Source organism: Dipodomys merriami, unplaced genomic scaffold, assembly GCF_024711535.1.
Source record: "Dipodomys merriami isolate MVZ:Mamm:240054 unplaced genomic scaffold, mDipMer1.0.p SCAF_24, whole genome shotgun sequence".
NCBI classification, from domain to species: domain Eukaryota; kingdom Metazoa; phylum Chordata; class Mammalia; order Rodentia; family Heteromyidae; genus Dipodomys; species Dipodomys merriami.
The window spans coordinates 17170214-17192475 of record NW_027203826.1 but is presented as its reverse complement, the minus strand read 5'-3'; the positions used below and the strand labels follow the sequence as shown (position 1 = coordinate 17192475).

The following is a 22262-nucleotide window of genomic DNA, read 5'->3' as shown; positions in this document are numbered from 1 at the left end:
ACAGCTTTGACCCCCGTGGGCGTCTCATAGTCACAGAGGTTGCATCAGGCAGTGTGGAGGGCCGGGTCTGGCGGGGACATCTTGCTCACAAATGGGCTGATAGAGTAGAGCATCCCACGCATGGGCGTGCGCTCCTCTTTCTTGCAGGTCTCTGCTTGCTTCTGGTGATGCTGCTCGCTGTAGTGCAGACACCACACCATGTCGGTCAAATAGGTACAGGTTGTGAACAGTCATCGGAATCTCTCCGAATGCAAGTGAGGAGCTAATTCTGGTGTCTGAGCAAACCTTTATTCCTGATTTAAAAAAAAAAGACTGGATATAATATTGGAACTATAAAGGCAATTTTGTTACCATCTGAGATATCAGAATAGAAAAATGTTTTTTGTTGGCGTGTTTGTTTTTAGGGGGCCAAATCTGTGGCATCATGCATCCTACTTTCCTAGCTACACCCTAGCCTCCAAACAAGGGATCTTTAATAGCATCATGGAGCCATCCAGCCCTTCATAAATGTGTTCATTGCTTTAGCCACTGTTTTGCATGTAGCTGTATGTACCCTGACAGACACAACAGACCTGGTACAAGAAAGTGATGCAGTACAGAACAGGGAAAGGAGGCCTGGGAGAAACAGCAGCCCGGGATTTGGAGGCAAACACTGGGCCAATGAATAGCATGATGAAAGGACTATTTTCATCTTACACCTCACATTTTCTCATAAGCTGCAGGAAACTGATCAGCTCTACAGCTCTGACCTTGCCCACAGGCCCAGCTGATTAACATGCTCTATGATCAAACAAAGAAAGGAGACACTTATTCTGGGAAAGTGACTCTTCTGTGCACAAATAAGTATTTGCTGAGAAAGATGTCTTTCTTAAGGATGTCTTAAATATGACAGAATCCATCCTTTGTCTGGAGTAAAGTCTAGTCATTAATGACTTGCATTTGGAGGAAAATCTCAGTATATCGCAGCTCAGGTTAGCAGACCAACATTGAGGTCTCTAGGTCCATGATAAAACAGTGTAGCATAAGGATTTTGGAATATACTAGGAGTCAAACAAGGGAAACAATTTTAAAGGTGAATTTGAGCCAAACACCAACTTACTTTTTCCTGTTGAATACCCATGATGTTAGAGCACGCATTGCACCTGATACCAGATGTACTTGCATAGTGTTTAGGTAATATACTATCTATTTTTCTTTCACTTTACCAATAAACTTTTTTAGTTTCTACCTTGACATGTCCTCAAATATTTTTTTTACAACAGCATCAAAAATCTAGTATCCAGCCAAACACAAATGGCTGGCTCATGCCTGTAATCCTAACAACTCAGGAGGCTGAAGTCTGAGAATTGAGGTTCAAAGCCAGCCCAGACATAAATCTGTGACACTCTTAAATACACACACACACACACACACACACACACACACACACCAGAAGTGGAGCGTGTGGCTCAGGTGGAAGAGCACAAGCCTTGAGCAAAAGAGCTCAAGGACAACACCCAGGCCCTGAGTTCAAGCCCCAGGACTGGCATTAAAAAAAAACAAAAACCCATATTCAAGGGACAGGCAGAAGCCTTCTCCCTTTTGGAGACCTCTTTCCTGGAGCATCACTGATCACTTGATTTGATAACAAAAGGAGTCTTCTCTCAGAACTGCCCTTACCCCACTTACTACCTGCAGATTAGAAGTGATGCTCCTTTCTCCACACTGGTATCAGATTCTACTCATCCCCTTTGCCAAGTATCCTCATGCTATTGCTTGTCATTGACTGGCCTCAAGAGAGCTCATGAGAGCTATTTCTGCTCAAAGTTCATATTGAGAACTCTATTTGCTTTCTGTCCCTTGTTGACTTAACTTGATTTTGAGTTTGACTGGCTAACAACAACAACATGAACAACGATGCTATTTTTCATTTAAAACAATGAATTCATTTTTAAGCCCAGATTCAATACTGGATTTCCATTGTTGAATAATATTGGTGAAATTCCTACTTAGCACAAATTGTGCTAATAATCTGTTAAAACTGAGACAACCAACACAACATAACATCCAAGAACATATCCACTTCCAATATGAAAATGACTGTTATGGTATAACCATTTAATTTTCTCTCTTTTGGTTTAATCCACTGGAAGTACTACTTCTGGATAGCTACCATGGCATCACTTAGCCTTTACTTGATGCAAATAAGAAATTCCCATTTAGGTAGGCCACAGTTCACTGGCTGGCACTGTCTCATTTCATCACCTTTAATAAAAACTTCAAGTTATTCAATAGCTTACGCTAAAGTATTTTTGTGAAAATGTCTTCCATTTTATTATGCTCACTATGGAAACTTCTGTCCCCATTGCTAGTAAAATTCATCACATAAGTATAGTAATATGTACATGACAACTATTATCATTTTGATCTTAGGACAAAGTTAACAGAAAGCTGACATGCTTGTCTACTAGCTAAATGTTGTTTACTATGTCTTTAGATGTTCACTGACTCAGCTGGAAACAAATAACTTTGAATGACAAGATCCAGAAAGATTTTAGATTATCATAAAATGTAGACACACACTTTTAATAACCTCCCTGAGCTCAAATACATTTGCAAGCTTTGAGATTATTCATTTAATTCATCTAGGCTGACAGTTTGAATTAGTAATCATCAGAAATACATTCTGATATAACAACATGACAGAATTCAACCACACAATATAATATAAAATGTTTAAGAGATATTAATATATAAGATCAAAGGAATAAAATAGAGACCCTAGAAAAAAATCACTCAAATATATTCAGTATTTTTTAGGCAAGGTAAAAAGCTGATTCACAATTTTGACCTAGACTTGGTGACATAATAAGATGCAGTCTTAAAAAACAATCAACAGTACAATAAAAAACAAACAAACAAAATCCTAAAGAAAGAACGAGAGAAACTGTACTCATTGCCTTACTCATGTAACTGTAACCCATCTGTACAGCATCTTTACAATAAAATAATGTTCTTTTAAAATACCTTAATAAAAAAGAGAATTCCAAAAAAATGAGAGAAATTGGAGATCAACAGTAGATCACAATAATAACTGCTATAGATAAGATTCTTTAAAATTAGGAGGTGGAACTATCTAAAAACCAAATACGTGTGTAGTTTAAAAGTATCTCACCTGAGATATTAATCACTGTGGTCATCCTTCACTAGATCAGCCTCTAGGAGGCATCTGAATCGGGTTTCCTTCAGTGTTCTTTTGACTCGCTGATCGCTTCTGATGAATAGGCTGTGGAGGGAGAAGACTATAACTTCACAGAAGAGAAACAAGGCAGGTTTTACCTTAACCAAGTGATATAAGTTGATATCATTTGTAAGTATTCCATGTTGATATCATGTATACCAGCTATGATATGATGAGACAATAATTTTCACCTTCATGAGATCATTTCCAAAAATGTGTCAACTCCATCTAATCATGAAGTGGCAATAATAGAAAGCCCATTTTAGGGATAACCTATGGAATGTGTGACAAACATGCTTCAAAATTGTCATGATCATGGAAAAGAAAAATAAAAATTGAGAACCACATTGAAGGAGAAGATACAATGATTAACTACAACGAAGTCTTTTGAACTAGATCTCAGAACCAAAAAAAAAAAAAGATTGAAATATAAATGAAGCCTGTAGTTTAATACTGTGTAGCAATAATTTTAGTTTCAATTGTACTATTCTTATATGTTAACATGGGGGAAAGATGGATGGAAGTTATCCATAAACTCTGTAGTCTAAAGGTTTATATTGTTTTTTGTTTTGTCTTCATAAAAAAGACTTAGGGCCTTGGAACATAGTTCATGGTAGATTACTTGCTTAGCATATACTGGGATTGGTTCCTAGCACTACAGAAAAAAAACAACAACAAAAAAAGTGCTTTGATTGATACATACTGGATTTTTTTTCCTGATGTTTTCTATAGTGATGGATGCCTTTCTAAAAATGAATGATTTAAGTGGCGCTTTACATGTCTTAGTTCATTAGGATTGCTATAACAGACCGGGAAACTTAAAGTAACAGAAATTTATAGCTCACATTTCAAGGTCAAGTTCTGGCAGATCTTGTGTCTGGTAAGGGTTTTGGCTTTCCAGTTCATAGATAATTTCTTGGTGTGTTGTTATTTGGTAGAAAAAGTGAAAGAGTTCCCAGGGAATGATTTTATTTTATTTTTCTTTCTTGGTGCTGGGGATCAGATCCAAGCCCTTATGAATGCTAAGCAGGTTCTTTACCACTAAGTTACATCCCAGCCATTTGGACCTATTTCATAAGGTGACTGATTCTATTTATGAAAGCCCCCAACTTAAAATTGCTTTCTCAAAATCACCATCTCCTGATACCATTAACTTAAGGGACAGGATTTGAACATTTAAATTTTGAAGACACACTTTCAGAACATAGCAATAGAGCTCAGCCCCTCGAGTAGATAGGATTACAGGCGTGTGCCACCTGCGCCTGGCCAATAAGCTTTTTTTTTTTTTTAAAATGAATAACATCATTATGGAAGGATAGCGGGCTGACAGTTTTACAGGTTAGTACTTGTGATCAGTAACAGCACTGACTAGCTGGTAGAACCTTGGTTTTATCGCTTTGTCTCTGAAGGCTGACTAGAGAATTGGGTCTGGCTTCTGACCACTCAGAAGCAGATGACTGTATTTTACTTGTAAATTCCACTTTTCCCAGCTCGACTATCCCAGTCTTTATTTTTAGGCTGTCCATTCAGCATTGAAAGGAGAAATATTGTCGGGTGCCATGGCTCACCCCTGTAATCCTAGCTACTCAGGAGGCTGAGATCTGAGGATCGCAGTTCAAAGCCATCCAGGAACGCCAATGAGACTCTGTGTGTGTGTGTGTGTGTGTGTGTGTGTGTGTGTGTGTTAAAGATACTGTACAGAGGGGTTACAGTTACATGCACAAAGTAATGGAGACTTATTTCCAATTAACCACCAGAAAACTGGAACTGGTGCTGTGGCTCAAGTGGTAGAGCACTAGCCTTGAGCTGAAGAGCTCAGGGACAGCACCTAGGCCCAGAGTTCAAGCCCTATAACTGACCAACAAAAAAGAAAGAAAGGAAAGAAAGAAAGAACGAAGGAAAGAAAGAAAGAAAGAAAGAAAGAAAGAAAGAAAGAAAGAAGGAAAGAAGGAAGGAAGGAAGGAAGGAAAAGAGAAGAAAAAAGAAAAGAGCTATATCGTTAAAATGAAGCAGTGTGAAAAACATAGCAAATGTGGTTCTTCCTCTTGGCCCTAAGCATTTGAGATGCCACTGACTTCGATAGTGGTGAGAGGGAGAGGTAGAAAGGATGGAGAGGAGGCTTGCAGTTGTGGGCTGTCAGTTCTTTTGTTTTCTTGCCTACATTTCATCCTAAATTCAAGGGTTTGAGTGTTTTATTCTCTCATTTAAAAAAGAGTATTGTAACTAGTATATGTCTGAGACAAGCAGAAACAGTCAGATAAGTTGATGTTATGTGAAATGAACCCCAAGATAAAGACTCAAATGGTTTTTCTTTCTTGCTATTGTTTCTAATGTATTTATACGATGATTTCTTTGTTGCTTTGTATGTCCCTTCCCCACAGTATAACCCCTGTTTTCACTGTATTTGATATTGGTATAATTTGTGAAGGGGAAGGGCAAAAACAAATTGTTTAAATAGGGACACAGTTGGACCCATTGCAGCAATGAGATGTACAAGATGTTAGGTCCAAAATGAACATCTCAAAAATGAACTTTACAACTTTGGCGGGGGTGGGGGGTGGGAGGGAGTGGGAAGGGGGGGATGAGAAGGGATGGTAGGGGGAAAACAAAGGAGGAAGCAAGAATGCTTGATAAGAAATGTACTCATTACCTTGCTCATGTAATTGTAACCCCTCTGTATGGTATTTTCACAATAAAAAAAAAGAAATGGAAAAAAAGAGTATTGTAAGGCTGTGCATTGGTGGCTCATATTTGTAATCCTAGCTACTCAGGAAGCTGAGATCTGAGGATCGTGGTTGAAGCAGCCTGAGCAGAACTTTCTGTAATTAATCTTCAATTAATCACTGGAAATGAAGCCATTCTTCAAGTGGTAAAGCAGTAGCCTTGAGCAAAAGAAGCTCAGGGACAGTGTTCGGGCCTTTAGTTCAAGCCCCATAAGGAAAGAAAAAGAAAGAAAGAAAGAAAGAAAAGAAAGAAAAGAAAGAAAGAAAGAAAGAAAGAAAGAAAGAAAGAAAGAAAGAAAGAAAGAAAGAAAGAAAGAAAGAAAGAAAGAAAGAAAGGAAGGAAGGAAGGAAGAAAGAGAAAGGAAGAAAGAAAAGGGAGAGGGAGGGAGGAAGGAAGGAAGAAAGGAAGGAAGGAAGGAAGGAAGGAAGGAAGGAAGGAAGGAAGGAAGGAAGGAAGGAAGGAGGGAGGGAGGGAGGGAGGGAGGGAGGGAGAGAGGGAGGGAGGGAGGAAGAAGATCATTGTAAGTTTTTCCTAGCTAAGCTTTTTCTTGTTCAGTGGCTTTTGTAAACTACAATGGGTAGCTTGTGTTCATTATTTATGCTTTCATCTACTTTATAAAAAAAGGAATTTAAGACAGTTTATTCATTGAACAAGTATGACAACCCTAAGCTTTCATTCTTTTTCCGGGCCATCTGCTTCTCCTCACCATGAAGTCATAGTACTAAAATTGTGACAGCACAAGTATTACCAGGGCAACAAGCTGTAGTCATCACTGAATCCTGACTTCATTCTGATGAAGCTCAAGCAGCAAGAAGACTGCGGGGAGGAAATTCTATTCTGACATTTATTTTTTGACATTTTCTTTTTTTTTTTTTTTTTTGCTTATGTGGTGCTGAGGAATCGAACCCAGGGCCTCAGGCATGCAAGGCAAGCGCTCTACCACTGAGCCACCTTCCCAGCCCTGACATTTTCTTTTTCAAGTTTGGTTTTTCTTTGAAAAAGTTCCTATGAATATTTGCATAACTTGCATTTGAAATATTTGCTCAGAAAATAATTAGGTAAGCAAGCCAATAATAACCATAATTTGGAAGAACCATAGGAACTCCCCATATACACAAACACTCTGATATATGAACTTGTTTGAAAATGAAATGATTTTTTTAGCACATTCCCTTCTAGTTTGAAGAGAAGAACAGAGAACAAGGAATCCATTTTAAAGCCACAAAAAACTTCTAAGCCTAAGAAATTTTCTTTGATGACTGTGATAAGCTGACCTAGTTCCTACTTACAGGGTTTTCTTATCTTACTTTAGCACAAGTAAAACACAAAGGATCTTCTCATATGAGCTCCAATGATCTGATAGAGGAAGATTGCTGGGCAGTTTTATTCACACAAATGACTTTCTACCTGCATATTCTATCCATTGGCTTTAGTCACACATGTCTTAATTACACAGTCCAGAGAAAGTCTTCTGAACATCATTTTCTATACTGTAGAAGTGAATAAATGGAGCATCAGAAGAAAATATTAGTCTATTAATTTAGCAGTATTGTAGAGCAAATGACAAGGACAGTTATAATGACATATTGTACATAACATTTATGGTCAAAGACAAAGTCTATCTGTAAGAATAGACCTCTCTATTGTCCTTCAGGTTCCTTGTTCAAAGACTCATAAAGGGAGAGAAATGGTGAGATGGTAACAAGAAGAGAAATTGGAGAGGTTTATATTTTTAACAATACATAGGAATTATCCACAATGGAAAAAAAATCCAAAAGGAAGAGCAAGCAGGGAGCTGGGAAGTGGATGGAGCGACTGAAAAGCAGAGCAGAAATACTTAGAAGCAGCTGCTCTGCTGGGCTTTGGGATAAAGAGGAAAGGACAATTTTCACTAAGTTCTATTGTCTGTTATATGATATGATTCATCACTTTGCTAAATTTTCAAGAAATTTTGGTGAAGAGAAGCTCTTTAAAGATGGATTGTGGTTCTTCTGAAAGATACAAAATAACCAGATGCATGCTAAAGTCTGAGAAAATCTTATTGTGTTATAAATGTGTGTATATAATATATATGCAATAAACATATAAACACAATATATACAAATTCAAATATATACTATGTATACATTGTATGTATATTATATACAGAGAGAGTATTGTGTGCATGTGTGTACACACACACATGCTCAAATTACAAGCTTGTGCTATCACACCTTATTTGTTTGCTTAGTTTTTAATGGGTACTGCACATAAACAAAATCAAAATGTATAAGTGAGCATATGTGAATGTACCTTTCTCTCTACCTTTTATCTTTTTTTTTGTTATTGTTGTTGGTTGTGGGGCTTAAACTCAGAGCCTGGGCACTGACCTTGAGCAGTTTTGCTCAAGGCTAGCCCTCTACCACTTTGAGCCACAGCTCCACTTCTGGTTTTAGAGTGGTTGATTGTAGATAAGAGTCTCATGGGGACTTTTCTGCTTGGGCTGGTTTTGAACCTTGATCCTTAGATCTCAGCCTCCTGAGTAGCAAGGATACAGGCATGAGCCACTAGTGCTCAGCTCTCTCTAACTTGTCCCGCAGCAATTCTGTCTTCCTTCCCAATTGTAACAACTATTATCATTTTTTAAATTTCTTTTACACAGATATTATTATGTTAGGTATTCTTTTTTCTCTTTGATTTTTTAGTTACCAATACGTCTTAGACTATCTTTCATAATAGTATAATATATGTAGAACTAGTGGCTTGGTTATTTTCATAGCTACATCATATTTCCATAGACCACATCCCTGCATTGGATGCTTGTGCATTTTATTTGACCAGTCTAATTAAGGAATACTATTTCATATTATCAACAAAATAGATTCACTGGACAAGCACCTGAAAACAATTTGCATTTGTGGGTATGTGCAATTTTACCTTAATTTTTGTGTAAGACTGTGGTTTGAACTCAGAGCCTTGAGTTACTAGTCAGGTTCTGCACCATTTGAGCCATGCTTTAGTCCTTTTTGCTCTGGCCGTTTTGGAGATGTGACCTAAACTGGCTTGTAATATTCCTATTTATGCTCCCCACTCTAACAGAAGTGATAAGGCTGGGTTACCACACTCAGCTTTTTCTGTTGAGATGGGGTCCTATGAAATTTTTGCTTGGCCTGGAGTCAAACTGCAAACCACCCAACCTCAGCCTCCCAACTAGCTAGGATTACAGGTATATGCCATGGCATTGGATTTACATTTTCAATTTTGAAAGATATTTCCAATGTCCAAATTGCTCTTCATACTTTACATACCCACCAGCTGTATAAGAGTGGCTACTTCCTTACTGCTTTATCAAACCAGCATTTCATAGAATAGGTTTTTGACAGTTTGATGGTTAAAATATGTGTAAGTATTTACAACAAGGGAACTGAAGATAAGAAGGTGTAAAGGTTAAGTGAGGTGTGAAGGTGTAAAGTGTAAAGGTCACAGAATATCACTTCTCACTGAACTCAGGAACTTGTCCTAAGCAGAGAGGCACTGAATTAAAATAAATTAGTCATACATCAAAAGTGTTTTGAGATGAAAATAGGTTTCTTCAAAGAATTAAAGACTTTTATACCAAATGTGTTTTGTTTGCTTATGTATTGATCTTACATTAGTTACACAGAGGATGATTTTATTGTTACATTTCTACATACGAACATACACAATTGTGACTGACACTTTAGGAAGAGAGAGGAAGCTTATTACCTCTTAAGCGTTTTCTCACTTCATTATTATATGATTTCTGTAATTCTATGAGATATGGAAGTGCAAAACAATCAAGTGCTAAATATTTTTTTAAAACAAAACATTTCTTTTAGGAGTCACTAAAAAGCAAAATAAAACAAGGAAGATTTCAGTTCTCTCTTCTTGTTGACCCCAGCCTTCCAGCCCTGGGCCTTCACCTGGACCTCAAAATGAGCTGGAGGAAAACTTCACCAGTCTCAAATGGAAACCTTTCAAGATTTGACAACAGTTTTTTCAAGAAATAAAACAGTACAGATAAAGCTCAAGGGCCCTAGCTGCCTCTGCCCAGCTTAACTGAGACAACCTAGAGACAACCAGTACTCAAATTTAACTATGGAGACGTCCCTGCTTTTGGTTGACAGAATATAGACCACCACAATATCTTGTATTTGTGGGGTTTTTGTTTGTTTATTTGTTTTGTCAGTTGTGGGACTTGAACTCTGGACCTGGGTGCTATCCCTTAGCTCTTCAGCTCAAGGTGAGCATGCTACCACTTGAGCCATAGCACCACTTCTGGTTTTCTGGTGGTTTATTGGAGCCAAGAGTTTCATGGACTTTCCTGCCTGGGCTGGCTTTGAACTACCATCCTCAGATCTCAGCCTCCTGAGTGGCTAGAATTACAGGCGTGAACCACTGGTGCGTGGCTTGTATTTGTGGTTTTTGAATGATATGTACATGCAACAGCATATTGAATATAAGATGCTGCAAGTTGATGTCACACAATGTTTTCAGCACATCCATGTTTTGATATAGAAACTCTTTGTCATCCAATTTCTGAACAGTATTTTATAAGCTGACTACCCCACAATTCACCTGTTCCCTATTCATTCATGATTGGCCTGTTCCAGTGTTTCCTTAAACTAAATAATACTACAGTAACTCTGCTTGCATACTTCCCTTCATCATCTGCTACCCCTGAAAGTTGTCTCCATCTCAGTCAATGATATTATCAGGCACCAGGCTTAAGTCCTCTGCCCTAAGCTCCAGTCAGCTCAAGGCCTGTCCTTAATACCTCGAATCTCCACCACCATGCTGTCTCTTTCATCTTCAATACGCATTCTAGATTCATCCATTTCTCACTACTTTCAACCAAGCCCAACACAATATCTCTTTCCTACTACTACAACATGTTTTTTAATTATTCTGAGGTTTTGCCTTTATTACGCAGTTTTTTAGTTAATTGTAAAAATATTTAACCAATTTTACTACACAAAAGGGAATGACATTTAAAAATATAAAAATCAATATACTTTGAGGAAATAATACAAAATTCAGAGAACCTTATACCATGTAAATATACAGTCATCGTTTTATCACCCAGTCTCATCATTAATGCATTACTTTGCTATGTAGTTAGAAACATAGCAGTAGTCACTCACCTAACCTAGTAAGTACAGGTCATCAGTTAACCAAAAAAGATGACAGAGTGGAAAAGGAAAAGGATAATTCACATACTGAGCAGGCTTCCTTGCATTATCTTATTATCTTATACCCTAAATCTTTTCCCACAGAACTGCAAGAATGACCTTTACACATGGAAATTAGAGCAACTGTATTCCTGCACAACATCCTCCAATGGCTTCTCATTCAACTCTTTAAAAATGCCCTAACTCCCTGCCTTGATCGAAAGGCCTATGTGATCCAACCCTTGTCCAGCCTCCTGATTCATTTTCTCCCATTTTCTCCCATTTCCTCTCTTTCACTGTTTCAGCCTTCTTCCTGTCTCCAGACGTTTTTATTTTCCATTTCTTCTTGCCTAACAAAATCAAAACACAGAGTTGGCTTTCTCACCTCTTCAGTCTCCTCGAATTCACTCTTCCATGCAGGTCTTCCCTGTCACCCTGTTCCTGTCAGAAACAGCACTCCCACCCCCCACCCCCCACCAAAAAAAGAAAAAAGAAACAGCACTCCAGCCTCCACCTCTTCACCTGAACAGGTCTGCACCACTGCTCCATCCATATGCTTTTCTATAAGGCCATCTCAGTTTTCCAAGAGCAGTCTTGCTCATCATTTTATTTACAAGGCCTAGTATGATCATTAGTTTTGGTATAAACTTGAAAAACATTTATTAATCAAATAGATGCATTAATGTTTCCTTAAGCACCATTTTGACATTTTTCTGTTTCTGGATCATAGATATACACATTTTCAATTAGGCAAGATAGTTCTAAATTCTTCTTCAAGTAGTTGTACGTATTTATACTTTGACTTGCAATTAAGTAAGGCCTCCACTTCCACTTGGTAAGATTTCTCACTTCCCTAGATCCTTGCCAATATATTACATTGTCAGATTAAGCAGGATTTTGCAACATGAGTGCTGGTGGTCCATACCTGTAATCCTAGCTACTCAGGTGGCTGAGATCTGAGAATCATGATTCAAAGTCAGCCTGGGCAGGAAAACCTATGAGACTCTTATCTCCAATTCACCACCAAAAAGATGGACATAGAGGTAGAGCATCAGCCTTGAGCAAAAAAAGCTTAGGGATAGTTCCTAGGCTTTGAGTTCAAACCCCAGTGTTGGCACACACACACAAAATTATTATTATTTGCTGACAGATGTTTTGATTTATGTTTCTCTGATGCTAGTGAGATTGAACATATATCTTATTTTACTCATTTTCTATTGGGTTGTCTTCCTTCCACTTATAAAAATAATTTATATTGTTTAAATACTAATCCCTTGCTTTATATATGTGACAATTAACTTCTACCAGACTATGGCCTTCCTTTCAATTTTATGGGATATTTTGTCAATTAGAAGTAGTATATGTAGAGTGTTCAAATTTATTATGCTTTTCCTTTATAATTTGTGCTTTGGATGTCACATGTAAGTAATCCTTTCTTCTCCTGCAGTCACAAATGTGTTCCCTTCTGATAGTTACCAAATTTTTTATGTTGTTTCAGGTTTAGATGTTTTTCAGTTGATCTGTTTTTAAAATATAAATAAATAAAAATGGTCCTTAAATTGTAGTTTGGGAAGACTAGGAGAACTCAGAGACTTTCAGGAGGTGTAGTACAAGGTCAGAACTGTTTTTCATGGTTTTACTAAGATATTATTTTTCTTCTTCCCTGTCATTCTCATCAGTAGTAGTCTTAACATCATGTAATGGTATCGCCACTGATAGCTATCTTATGGAATGTGTTCCCTGTTCATGTGCCTTAGAAATGTCTGTTTTAATTCAAACGTGGTAAAGATCAATGGAGGTAATCCATATAAACCTCTGGTGTCTTCAATAAATTCTAAGAATGTAAAGGAATCTTAAGATCAAACGGGTTGAGAACTGTTGGTATATAAGGAAGTATCTCATTAGGAATCTAGTATTTAAGTATTTCATTAGGAGTCCAGTTGTTTTGGTTGTCTTTAATACAGAACGTCAGTATCCTGTGAATTCGGAATGTCTATGAAGTCTCCTTTATCAGCTGTCCCAGGTCTCAACCTAGCCCATTGCTTTTCATCTTATCAATACACTACAGTATAGAATTACCACAGCTTTAGAACCAATCTTCCTTTCTTGAAGGGCAAATGGTACCTGCTTTCTTTTTAGAATTACCTTGGCTTTTCTTAGGTCATATGTATACACACACACACACACACACACACACACACACACACACACACACACACACACACACAATTTTTTTGTGCAGGTCCTAGGGCTTGAACTCAGGGTGTATGTGCTGTCAATGAGCTTTTCTGCCTAAGGCTAGCACTGTACTGCTTGAGCCACAGCTCCACTTTGGGCTTTTTGATGATTAATTAGAGATCAGAGTCTCATGAACTTTCCTACCTTGGATGGCTTCCAACCACAACCCTCAGATCTCAGCCTCCTGAGTAGCTAGGATTACAGGTGTGAGCTACAGTCTCTATATAATTAATTTTGTAGATATGTGTCAAGTTCAAGAAAATAATCTTGCTCAGATTTTTATTGAAACTATAATGATTTATGGAGAATAATAATCCCTTTACTATTAAATTTCTGTTCTATGAGCTTATTATTATGTGCTTTTATTACTCTCTTCTTTTGTCTTTTTATATTTATAACATTCTCCATACAAGTTTTGCATGCTTTTTAACTTCATTTTTACCTTTAAGTAGTTGTACAAAGGAGTTGCATGTTCTGTTAGATATATTCGTAAGTATTCCATACTTTCTGTTGCAATTGTAAACATGATCATTTGTCCACTATTATGCAAGTGTACAGATTGTTTAATTCTATATAAAATTACTATTGATTTTTATATTGATCTTATGCACTTAGCAGCATTGTTCAAATGTTCATTCTAATTTTTGTCCTGTTGAACATCTTGAAGTTTCTAGATAAGAAATAATTGTTTACAAATATTTTTAAATTTTCCTTGCTAATTGTTGAATGCCTTTTTTTCTCTTACAGGAACTAGAACTGTTAGTGCATTTGATTGTGGACATTACAGCATATTTGTCATGTTCTTGATCCTAACAGGAATACTCTATAATCGAATGGTTAGTTATGTTTATTTTAGACCTCTGACATATCCCTACTCATTCAATTTCCTGAATAGCTAGGATTACAGGCATGAACTACTTGTATCTGACTTAATTCAACTCAATTTTAGTCAAAGTATTTGATGTATACTGTGATTTTTTTTGAAATATCTGACTTATTTAGTATGTTTTCAAAATATACAAATGTTGGACATCTATTGGTAAAGAATATTTATTTTGAGAGCAGAAGATGTGGTACAAGAGGTATAGTGCCTGCCTAGCATGAGGCCCTGGTTTCAAACCCCCTAGTGCTAAACACACACATAGACACAACAGTAGAAAGCAACTATTCTTTGTTGGATGGAGTGTTTTTACATACACATACATGTATTATAAAAATCTATTCCCGAAAGTTAGAATGTGTTTGTGACTTTAACTGAGCATCACTATCCCACAATACTGTGAAATTTGGGAAATTATGTAATCACTTAATCACAATTTAAAAAAGCCAGAAGTGGCACTGTGGCTCAAGTGGTAGAGTGCTAGCATTGAGCACAGAGAGGTTCAGGGACAATGCCCAGGCCATGTTCAAGCCCCAGGACTGGCAAAAAACAAAACAACAACAACAAACTGGGCATGGTGGATCATACTTGTAATCTCAGCTAGGCAGGAGGCAGAGATAGGAAGATCATGGTCCAAAGCCAGCCCTAAGCAAAAACTATGAGGCATTCACTGAAAAATAAACTAAAAGCAAAAAAAAAAAAAAAACCTATTCCCCACTACTCTTCCTGGAGTAGAAATCCAGAGTAGAAAGTAAGCTAAAATGACTAAAATAGATATGTTCAAAATATTTTAAAATAATCAAAATTAAAGCAATAAATACAGAAGGTATGAATAAGGTGAATCTGAAAGGTAACTAAATTGAAAAATGAAGTCACTGTAATTAGAAAATAATAAGATAGACTCTAATCCTCTCATAGTCTGGGAAAGAATTACTGCTTTGAAAGATTTTCCAGAATCAAGCATGATACCAGATTTTTTTGTGTACAGTTGTGCTAATTCTGAAGCTTGAGCTGAGGACTTGGGCACTGTCCCTGGGCTTCTTTTGCTCAAAGCTAAGGCTCTACCACGTGAGCCACAGTGCCACTTCTTGGTTTTTGGTACTTAATTGGAGATAAGTCTCACAGGCTGGCTTCAAACCTCAATCCTCAGATCTCAGCCTCCTGAATGGCTAGGATTACATGCGTGAGCCATCGGCACCTAACTTACACTCACTTTTTATTTATTTATTTATTTTTATTTTGTCGGTCGTGGGGCTTGAACTCTGGGCTTGGGTCCTGTCCCTGTGCTCTTCAGCTCAAGGCGAGCGCTCTACCGCTTGAGCCACAGCTCCACTTCTGGTTTTCTAGCCGTTTATTGGAGATAAGAGTCTCACAGTCTTTCCTGCCCTGGCTGGCTTTGAACCGAGATCCTCAGATCCCAGCCTCCTGAGTAGCTAGGATTACAGGCGTGAGCCACCAGCGCCCGGCTTACACACTTTTTAATGGGAGGAAAATTTGTGTGCCCATGATTAAAGATTACCACAATTTGTCTTCTCTTTTATATCATGCTGGAAACAGGGGCTCATGCCTGTAATCTTACCTACTCGGAAGGTTGAGATCTGAGGATTGAGGTTTGAAGCCAGCCTGGGCAGGAAAGTCTATGAGACTCTTACCTCCACTAAACTACCAAAACTTCTGAAATGGAACTGTAGCTCAAGAGATAGAGTGCTAGCTTTTAGCAAAAGAAGCTCAGGGACAGCACTCCAGCCCTAAGTTCAAGCCCCAGACGGGGCACCAAAAAGGAGAAGAAGGAAGAGCAGCAGCAGGAGGAGGAGGAGGAAAAGGAAGAGGAGGAGGAAGAGGGAGGAGGAGGAAGAAGGAGGAGGAAGGAGGAAGACGGGGAGGGAGGGGAGAGAGAAGGACGGAGAGGGGGAGGGGGAGGGAGAGGAGTATAGCACCCACATTCTTGAATCTGAGTGGGCTAGTGACTAAGGGGATGGTCACTGGTTGCTCATACCTGTAATCCTAGCTTCTCAGGAGGTTGAAATCTGAGAATCATGGTTGGAAGCAACCCAGGCAGAAAACTCCATGAGATACTTGTTCCAGTTAACTACCAAGAAGCCAGAAGTGGAGGTGTGATTTAAATGTAGAGAGCCAACCTTCAGTGAGAAACTAAGGGACAGTGACCAGCCCTGAGTTCAAGTCCACACAACACCAGCACACACACACACACACACACACACACACACACACACACACACACACACACACACACACACAAAGAGACCCTGTGACTTGTTCAATCATACACTACTGAAGCCCTGCGTTGCCACATAGGAAGTCCATTAACACTGAAGAAACCCAGACACATGATAACTGTGATCTGTCATTCAGCAGAGCCTAGTCCCCCTCACTCTTCCCCCAGCACAAATTCCATAGGATAAAGATAAATTATATAATGGCAATTGAAAAAAAAAACAACCATACAAGTAAGTGCTATCTTTCTAATCACGTAAAATCATGCAACTATGGTATAAAATAAAACATAAAGAATAACAAAACCAAGGGAAAAAATTGGTAGTTTCAGCAACTCTATTTGAAAATTTCTTTATGAGAAATGCAGAGATTAATTAAAAACTGAGTTAAGAGGTTGGCTGGTGTTTTTAATATTAGTTTACCTTTTTTACAAATTGTTATTTGTTATTGATTTTTAAAAATTAATTTTATTTATTTATTGTTTTTATGTGGTACCAAGGAATCAAACCCAAGTCCTCTTGCTTGCTGGGCAAGCACTCATGGCTAAGTCATAGCCTTGCAACTGATTTTTAAGTGGCAATTCTTAATCTTCCTACCTACTCCACTCATTCCCTATTTTTCGGTAGCTTCCATGTACATGTGAGACCCTCTAGTCCAAAAATAAGTATGTTAGCATCCTTGACTCAGGATATTTGTGGGATATAAGATGTTTGGTTATAGGGCTGGGAAGGTGGCTCAGTGGTAGAGCACTTGCCTTGCATGCATGAGGCCCTGGGTTTGATTCCTCAGCAGCACATAAGCAAAAAGAAAAAAGCTGGAAGTGGTGCTGTGGCTCAAGTGGTAGAGTGCTAGCCTTGAGCTGAAGAGCTGAGGGACAGTGCCCAGGCACAGAGTTCAGGCCCCATGACCGGACCAAAAAAAAAAAAAGAAGTTTGGTGATGAGCTGGAAAGCAAATAACCTAAGTCTTATGTGTAAAATCTCTCTGTGTTCTTCCCTTATAGAAGCTAAACAGTTATTTTTTTTAATCCAGTTCAGTAATTTCCAGCATCTTTTTCTAACATTCAAAGGCATCATACCTTGAATGGTATGCTTTTGATCATTTCAAACTCCAGACCAACTTGTCTAGACACAGATAACTACCAGATCCTTAACTGGCCCAACTATGCAAGTTGGGTTGGTTTTCCTTTCTGAGCCTCTGAAATAAATAACATGAAATAAAGAACATGATAACCCTGAAATAAATACCCTGAAATAAATAAATGATAAACCTAGGGAGAGCCCTTCTTTTTTTATTGAAATTCCTGAAGATGTAGAGCTGGGCACCAATGGCTCATGTCTATAACCCTAGCTACTCAGGAAGCTGAGATCTGTGGATCACAGTTCAAAGCCAGCCTGGGTAGGAACGTCTGTGAGTCTCTTATCTCCAATTAACCACCAGAAAACTGGGAGTGGCACTGTGGCTCAAGTGACAGAGCCTTGAGCTGAAGAGCTCAGGGACAGTGCCCAGGCCCAGACTTCAAGCCCCACAACCAACCAACAAACAACAACAACAACAAAAAGATGTAGAATTTGAAAGCCTGAGCTCACAGTATCCTGTTATCTTCTGCATGTGGTGAATTCAATGGTCTTGTTATCCTTGGTTTTACTTAACTAGTAATGGGGCATCATGTTTCTTCTGTTCTTAATTAGTAATGGGGTATCATTTTCTTCTGTTCTAAAAATGCCAATAACCTACTTAGAAACTTCAATTTCCTCTAGGCATATGGGTTTTGGTAGAAGGTAGAGTATAAAGCCTTTTGGTTTTTGGTTTCTTCTCTGATATTTTTTATATACTAATCAAAGGTAGTTTAAAAAATACATTTTAAGCCAGGTGCTAGTGGGTCACACCTGTAATCCTAGCTACTCAGGAGTTAAAATCTGAGGACTGCAGTTGGAAGCCAGCCTGGGTATGAAAAACCATAAGACTCTTATTAAGCACTAAAAATGCAAGAAGCTGAGCTGTGACTCAAGCAGTAGAGCACTAGTCTTAAGAAAGAAAAAAAAAAAAACAACCTCAGGAACAGTACCCAGCCTCTGAGTTCAAGTCCCAGGACCTGCACATACACAAAACAAATACATTCTAGGGCTGAAAATCTTGCTTTTAAATTATCCTAAATTTCATCAGTCTATGCATCCTTATAACCCTAATTTTCAAAATCTGAAAGAGCAAGTATAGAATATGTGCAATATAAACCCATCCAATTTTCACTGTCATTTCACCAGGGAACAGATCCCCCTTTGCACTTGTGTTTGGAAATTGTCTCCCATTTCCTTGAAGACCTTGCTTCCATCTACTTTGCCTGTCTTGTCTCTCTTATTTTCTTTATTTGGTCGGTCGTGGGGCTTGAACTCTGGGCCTGGGCGCTGTCCCTCAGCTCTTCAGCTCAAGGCGAGCGCTCTACCACTTGAGCTACAGCGCCACTTCCAGTTTTCTGGTGGTTTATTGGAGATAGGAGTCTCACGGTCTCTCCTGCCGGGGCTGGCTTTGAACCGCTATCCTCAGATCTCAGCCTCCTGAGTAGCTAGGATTACAGGCGTGAGCCACCAGCACCCAGCTTGTCTCCTTTATTTTCTATATGGATCCTTTCCTTTTGCCAGTCTCTCGTTCATTACAAAGGCAAGCTTTCTGAAACCACTCAAGTATCTGTACTTATCATCTACATGCTGATGACCAAATCTACAACTCTGGCTCCAATTTCTTTCAAGTTTTCTAAATAAATAAACGTTTCAATCCCAGACAAATACAGTTTAATGTGACTACAATGCATTCATTATCCTCACATCTCATATGCTTGTTCTTTCTCTTATAATGTCTATTTTCATCGAGTTTCTTAAGCAGAAACTTTGAAATCTTTTCTATTCCTTCACTGTGTTCCTTCCATCCAAAAAGTTACCAAGTCCTGCCTGGCATGCTTTCATTTAATGAATGCTTAGAGTCAAAAATTTAATACTGCTCAACTAAACTACAACTAGCAGACCTGTTTCTGTACCTTACATCCTCTTTCTGTCCACAAATACTATTTGGCAACATTGCAACCCCAATGTTCTTTGAACCTACTTTACTTAGTTCAGAGGGCAGCATAATTTTAGAATCACGAATAAAAACCACTTAAAGTCTTTAAATTTGCTATAATTTTGCTTTTAACAATACAGAGTGCATAACAATACAGAGTGCATACCCCTAGTTCAACAATTCAAAATCAATTTTTCTTCTTTCTCTCTTTTTTCATTTATTTATTCATTTAGCTAATACTAAGGTTTGAATTCATAGCCTATACTCATTAGACAGGCATTCTACCACTGGAACTATATTCCCAGCCTTCTATATTTTCTCCCTCCCTCCTTCCCTCCCTTTCTCCTTTCCTTCCTTCCTTCCCTCCCTCCTTCTTTCCTTCCTTCCTTCCCTCCCTCCCTCTCCCCCTCTCTCTTTTTAGGTGGCACTCAGGATTGACATATGTCCGAGTCTTACTTGCTAGAGAGGTACTCTACAAACTGAGCCATGTCTCAGCTGCTGTTCAGTGGCCAATGGCTCATATCTGAGTAGCTAATCCTAGCTATTCGAAGGCTGAGATCTAGAAGACTGAGGTTAGAAGTCAACCTGGGAAGAAAACTCCACAAGACACTATCTTCAACTAACCAGTAAAATGCTCAATTAGAGGCTGCTAGAATACCAGCAGTGAATAAGCAAGCCAGTGCAACCTTGAAGTTCTGACCTCACCACAATACTGTCTCCTCAAAGACATATTAGGGAGCTAGACTCTTAAAGTCTCTCATGGAGCCAGCATAGCAGTGCATACCTATAATCCCAGTACTTGAGAGGCAAAGCAGAATTGTGAGTTCAAGGAAAATCTTGGCTACCTATGGAGACTCTATCTGTATAAACAGATCTCTTATGAAAAGTAGGTTCAAATACTACCAGGCGTTAAGATTCCTTGTTCATCTATGTCTCTTGCTCTTCCTTCAGACTACATGGTTTACCTTTTCTCTTCCTCTATTCTTTCTTCCTTATTTCACAATTCATTTTCTTCCTGCCTTTTCCTTTCTCAATTAAAAAAAAGAAGGCAGATGTTGAGGTTCAGGACTGGTCACATTCCAGAAGAATGAGATTGTTATATAACTGGGTGGGGCAAGGTGTGCCTTCAAGTTGAGGGAGGAGACAAGAATTATAAAGGTAAGAGAGAGCAAAAAGGTTAAATGAAGGTATATTATATATTATTATTTAAAATAATTCATGAATCTCATTCAAGTCATCTTTCTCAGCTTGTGATGAATCCTAGAGATAAGTCTAAACGTATCAAAAATGTTTAATCAGTAATAGCATATTCAAAAAAGATCATCCTTATTAATATTAGCTGTACACAAGTAACAGTATCTGCTATTGCACCAGAACCGAAGGGATTGCCTATAATAAGATCTTTTTCAATCAACAGTTTTTTGACAAAAATCAAGAACTCTAACAACAACAGATGCTGGAGGGGATGTGGACAGAAAGGAACCTTACTTCATTGTTGGTGGGAATGTAAACTTGTTCAACCACTTTGGAAAGCAGTATGGAGGTTCCTCAAAAGACTTCACATAGAACTCCCCTATGACCCAGCAATCCCACTTTTGGGCATTTACCCAAATGTTTACAAACAAGACCACACTAAAGCTACCAGCACAACTATGTTTATTGCAGCATTATTTACCATAGCTAAGATATGGAACCAACCCAGATGCCCCTCAGTAGATGAATGGATCAAGAAAATGTGGTCTATATAAACAATGGAATTCTATGCCTCCATCAGAAAGAATGACATTGCCCCATTTGTTAGGAAATGGAAAAACTTGGAAAAACTATATTAAGTGAAGTAAGCCAGGCCCAAAGAAACATAGGTCCCATGGTTTCCCTTATTTGCAATATCTAGTATATGTATGAGTCAAGCGGAAAAGGTCAGATAATGTGATGTCAGGAAAATGAACCCTTAGATATGTATTTTAATGTTTTTTTCTTTCATGCAGGTGTTTCTAATGCATTTATAAGATTATCTCTTTGTTGCTTTGTATGTCCCTCCCCCACAGTATAACCCCTGCTTTCACTATATTTGATGTCAGTAAAAGTTGTGGAGGAGATGGGGAAAAACCAGTTGTTTAAGGATACAGGTGGACCTGTCGCAACAATGAGAAGTACAAGTTGTCATGTCCAAAACAAGCTTTACAACGTTGGTGCGGGGGGTGGGGGGGCAAGGGGGGGGAAGGAGAAGGATTGGGATTGGGGGGGAAGGGATGTGAAGGGTAAACAAAGGAGGAGGCTGCAATGCTTGGTAAGAAATGTACGCATTATCCTGCCCATGTAATTGTAACCCCTCTGTACAGTATGTTCACAAATAAAATAAAATATAATAAAATAAAAACAGTTTTTGAAAAACTGTTACACTTATTTTTAATCTGACTCCTTTTCCATCTCCAGGGCTACTTTCAGGCTCCTACATGATAGCAAATTCTTCAAACATTTAAAAAGCAACAGTGCTGGAGGGTAACTCAGTGGTAGAGTGCTTGCCTAATGTGCACAAGGCCCCAAGTTTCATCCTCAGCACCACCAGAAAACAATAACCAATTAAACTCTTAGTTAGTACAGGGGGGAGGGAGGATAAAAATGAGTGATAGAAGGGATGAATCTTGTTGAGGCACATTATATTCATGTATAAATATATTGCAATGAAATCACCGTGAATAATTAATATATACCAATTTTAGGAAATACACAGTGAAATC

The 22262-nt window shown here is 38.3% G+C and overlaps 1 long non-coding RNA gene across 1 annotated transcript; it reads right to left on the bottom strand.

Moving 5' to 3' along the window:
- Positions 1-215: 215 nt before the first annotated feature.
- Positions 216-20547, bottom strand: LOC138835643 (uncharacterized). Its single transcript, XR_011374675.1, has 3 exons — positions 20487-20547; positions 3155-3265; positions 216-293 (listed from the first exon to the last, which is right to left on the bottom strand). It is a non-coding gene; the product is annotated as an uncharacterized lncRNA (long non-coding RNA).
- Positions 20548-22262: the final 1715 nt, after the last annotated feature.